The sequence below is a fragment of the Berghia stephanieae genome, chromosome 1 (assembly GCF_034508935.2).
Source record: "Berghia stephanieae isolate SIO BIC M18660-M18661 chromosome 1, UCSD_Bste_1.3, whole genome shotgun sequence".
In the NCBI taxonomy this organism is placed as follows: Eukaryota; Metazoa; Mollusca; class Gastropoda; order Nudibranchia; family Aeolidiidae; genus Berghia; species Berghia stephanieae.
In genome coordinates, this window is record NC_088360.1 from 20,217,426 (window position 1) to 20,222,425 (window position 5,000).

The 5,000-nt window shown below is 37.1% G+C and overlaps 1 protein-coding gene across 13 annotated transcripts in view; it reads left to right on the forward strand.

Moving 5' to 3' along the window:
* LOC144970112 (spectrin beta chain-like) overlaps window positions 1-5,000 on the forward strand; it is a 255,001-nt gene that overhangs the window by 50,526 nt on the left and 199,475 nt on the right. The gene's annotated exons all lie outside the window — the stretch shown is intronic.

The following is a 5,000-nucleotide window of genomic DNA, read 5'->3' on the forward strand; positions in this document are numbered from 1 at the left end:
GTATTTTATCATTTTCATTAAGAGCGCGGTAAATAAGGCGCCTCTTGGGATTCATTGAACCACTTACAGGATTTTAGTCACAGCCAAGGAAATACTGATTTGAAAGGGGGCTATATTTAAATCCAGGGTGCGATAGCTCTAAAATATGTCAAAACATTAAATTTTAGTAAAAAGATGTCTTCATCTTACACCAATTTTACCCTGAGGTCAAGTCCGTAGCTATACAATCTCTACTTCATACGAATCACAAGCCTTTTCTTCTAGACAATGAATTTGATTGTTAAAAAAACAAACAATAAAACACGCCGTCTTTCAAAACATCACCATGGAATAAATCTGACGCAGACGTAATCTCAAACAACTGGTTGGCCTGACCGTAGCCTTCGTTAACTTATAGCCTGAGGACCGTAGCCTTCGTTAACTTATAGCCTGACACTAGGACCGTAGCCTTCGTGAACGTATACCGACTAGGGCCGAGCTTTCGTTAACTTATAGCCTGACACTAGGACCGTAGCCTTCGTTAACGTATAGCCTGAGACTAGGAGCGTAGCCTTCGTTAACTTATAGCCTGACACTAGGACCGTAGCCTTCGTTAACTTATAGCCTGACACTAGGACCGTAGCCTTCGTGAACGTATAGCCTGAGACTAGGACCGTAGCTTTCGTTAACTTATAGCCTGACACTAGGACCGTAGCCTTCGTTAACGTATAGCCTGAGACTAGGAGCGTAGCCTTCGTTAACTTATAGCCTGACACTAGGACCATAGCCTTCGTTAACTTATAGCCTGACACTAGGACCGTAGCCTTCGTTAACTTATAGCCTGACACTAGGACCGTAGCCTTCGTTAACTTATAGCCTGACACTAGGACCGTTGCCTTCGTTAACTTATAGCCTGATATTAACCCCCCCCCCCCAAAAAAAAAAAAAAAAAAAAAAAAAAAAAAAAATTAATCGTCAAAAGATCACGGGAAAAAACTTCCTTCCTTCTATCTATTGATAGTTTGAAGATGACGTCACACAGGTCTTTGTTATTGTTTTTTGCCATCCGCGTTTATTAGTAATGCTAACTGAACTGTATTAACCTCACTATAAACGTTCATGGGTACACACAGTTTTGTGTGTTGACCCGTTATACTTCCGGATGGCAATGGGATGAGCTTCTTAGCTAAGCGCATACTATCTATAGAATCATTTATTTACTTGAGCACTTCTAACAACAACTCACGTTTTACTTTCGTTTGATGATCATCGACTTCTTTCGTGACGTAACTTTGGCTCAGTATCGGGCCTTGAGTTAAAGAAGGCCACGGTCTGACCAAGGAACCGTCATTTATACCATGGGTATTTTAAACATTGAATTGGATTCAGTAGTCTGATGTCACGCTACCCGACAACGGCGGCCATCTTGGTTCTAAACAAAGAAAATCACTACTTTTTATTCTTCATGCTGGCTAGAACTTTTCATATGCCTTGTGATCAGAATGTGTAAAAGTCAAACATGATCAAATGTATGTGTTTTTTTCCTCTGGATACGCTTTTATGCTCGTCGGAGAAATATTTTACACGGGCGTCCGCCATTGTTCCGATAGTTTAGAGCCAGTCTTAAAAAGTTACCATGCGTCATTAGGAAGGAAGTGACGTTACCACTGTTGAAGAGTATTGTATTGTATTCGTCTCAGAATTCCTTGAATTGAGTACCGTTTTCGTGGAAAGATAACGTTAAGAATGTGTCAATTTTTATTCAAATTCACACTTGTGAAATCTCTCAAGTTACAAGTCAACGCAGTTTGTAAGAAAATCAAAAGAAATTAATAGTATTGAATGCATTGGGGATTTTAATGCGATTCCGGGTTACGTTACGAATTTTTACTGTTTATAAAAAATATTATTTTACTTGAATGGCATTGGCACAAAATGACATCCAATAGTTCAGTTTATAGAGCTCTCGCATCACTAGCTAATGGAATAGGTTCGACCCCAGGTGAAGTCGAGATTTTTTTTCTGACCCCCCCCCCCCCCCCTCCCTCAGGCCATCCACCAGTTAGTGTGTGGCTGGTTTATTAGATTTGGCGGAAAGTACTTTGCGATTGTTATTGTCCGTTTAGCGCAGTAGAAAGATGGATAAACTCGGACTCCATGGGTTATTTGTCTCTTTGTTGACATTAACTCAAGGTTAAAAATCTTACTTATGTGTTCACAAACTGAGTGTAGATAGTAAGCGCTTGGCTCAGAAGCTCATAACATTGCCATCCGGGAGTATAACGCACCAACACACAAAACTGTGTGTAACCATGAACTTTTACAGTCTAGTTAATACAGTTTAGCGAGAATCACTCACAAACGCGGATCGCAAAATACAAGAACAAAGGCTCGAGTGACGTCATCTTCATTCTATCTATAGATAGTATGCGCTTGGCTAAGAAACTCACAACATTGTCATCCGGAAGTATAACGGACCAACACACAAACTGTGTGAAATCTTGAAAGCTTATAGTCTGGTTAATACAGTTTAATGCGAACTACTCATAAACGCAGATGGCAAAATGATTTGCTAAATTGATTGGGTAATTTTTTTTTTTTGGTGTATATTTGTTTTGCTCGTAATCCGCCTTCAGGCAAAGCAATGAAGTAAAAGCTATTTTAATGGAAAGATAAATGTCACTATGGCCTATCGTCTTCACGGTTACTTCATTTACCAGTTCAAATTAATTTGCCAGCTTGCATATCGACCTTTTCGTAAATGTAAAAAGAATGCCGCCAAATTCTAAGTAAACAAAAAATAGGACAAGATACGCCCTAACGTCATTCTGTCGGACTCTGAGAAAAAACAACTAAAAAAATAAATAAATAAAAAGACAGAAAAAAAACAAGCAAAAAAAAAAAAGAACAAAACAACCCCCAAAACAACTGACAATTAAAAAAAATAATATAAGAAAACAAAACAAAAAGAAAACAAACAAAAAAACAACAAAAAACAAAACAAAAACAAAACAAATAACCAAAACTAACAAAAAACACTAATTCAAAATTTTGGTCAGAAAGTTCGTTTTTCAAATATCGATCGATTAACTTGAGCAACTAGAACAAATATATAGCGCAATACCCACCAAACGTGCTCAGGGGTCCCTTGCCAACAGCAACACTTAAAATGGGAGGACGAGACATGAAGCCTGTTAGGCGATATTACAGTTTTTGCGGACAGAGACAACGCTGGTATCGGCCAGACACTCATGTTACATCTGAGAACGGCGAGAGAATGTGTAAAGAGCTTTTTTCCCAAAGACTCAACTATGCGCCGTTCAGAGCGGGTCTCGAACCCTGGACCTTCCAGTCCGAAGGTGAGAGTCATACCACTAGACCATAGCTGCACATAGGCATTAAAATGATCCTCATCTTGCCAAAAACTCTCAAACAAAACCAAAAAAAAAATGTTCCCACAAAGCCAAAAACTTTTACAAAAGGCGTTTTGTCGTTTTATGTTGGAATAAGTAAAGTTCGTGTCACCCCCTTTGCACTGATATCTGACCCTGACCTTTCAAGGGACTGTAGCTGTGACAACTCCAAACTTCAATGGAATGTCACCGCCAAACCAGCTGTCGGTTTTACTGTTTTACCGCCGAAACATCCTCCCCGTATTCTGAAACCTTTTATTATTTCTCTCTCTCTCTCTCTCTCTCTCTCTCTCTCTCTCTCTCTCTCTCTCTCTCTCTCTCTCTCTCTGCATAGACTTCAATATATAAAAAATAAGCTGTATTCAGTATTCAATGTTTACCAGTTGGACTTCGTTAGACGAAACAGCTGTTGTTACTAATGTGGAATGACTAAAAATAAACATGACGAATCCGTACCTGAAAGATGAATCAATGATAATTAATTATATGCTTTCTTTTATCTGAAAGATGAATCAATGAAAATTAATTATATGCTTTCTTTTTATTAATCAGTCTAGACATGAATTGATATTTTTTTTTTTGGGGGGGGGGGGGGTACTTTTGGGTGAGAAATGCTGTTAAAGATAACTGCGTGTGAACTGCATCTACATTAGTTATATAATATAATAATAATAATCTTTATTCTCCAAATAAAAGGCAATTCATGTGAGGTAAACAGTGCTCAAACAGTATATTATTTGATGGAATATGGAAGGAACGAAGTTGACCTCTCTGAGATCTTAATTATTGTTTTTATACAGCCTGTTGTCTGATTAGTTCTCACTAAATTCTGTCTAAACTTTAAAGGTCGCACATAATTGTATGTGCTAGTATGTTTTTATTTGTGACTGGCGTATGTTGTAGGTATTTACCTAAACGCATCGTGGTGGAAGATAACCACTCCCCTCGGACAATTGTCAGAATGTAAACAATAACAGTTTGTGCTGAACTATGCAAAGTACACCTTGTTACCATGATGTGTGTTTAAGTATTATACCCCCCCCCCCCCCCAAAAAAAAAAAAAAAAAAAAAAAAAAAAAAAAAAAAAAAAACCCAAAAAAAACAAACGAACAAAAAAAAAACAACAAAAAAAAAAACAACAAAAAAACAAAAAAAAAACAAAAAAAAACAAAACAAAACTAAACAATCAAAAATAAAACCCAATAAAAAATAAAAACCAACTGCAAAACAAATAATAAATAAATTAAAAAACAAAAAACAAAAAACAAAAACAACACAAAACAACCCAACAACAGCCCCCACCCCACCCCGCGTTTTGATTGATCAAAATCTACTGGTTGAAACTGTCTTCAATGATCGTTATAATGTGAGTAAACTGTGTAGCTGCTTTAGGAAAATTGACTTTTAAAGTTTAAATCTATTTGAATTTGAATCTATTTCTATTTGAATTGACTAAGGAGAATCAACACAGTTTCTCAAACTTCTCAAGTCTCGATTTTTTTTGTAATCTTAACCGTCTTCAATTTAAACTAAATTAAAACAAAAAATCTGGTTCACCCCTTCATCGTAACGCATTGAGAGGGTGGGTAACTTAATAGAAGGACAAAT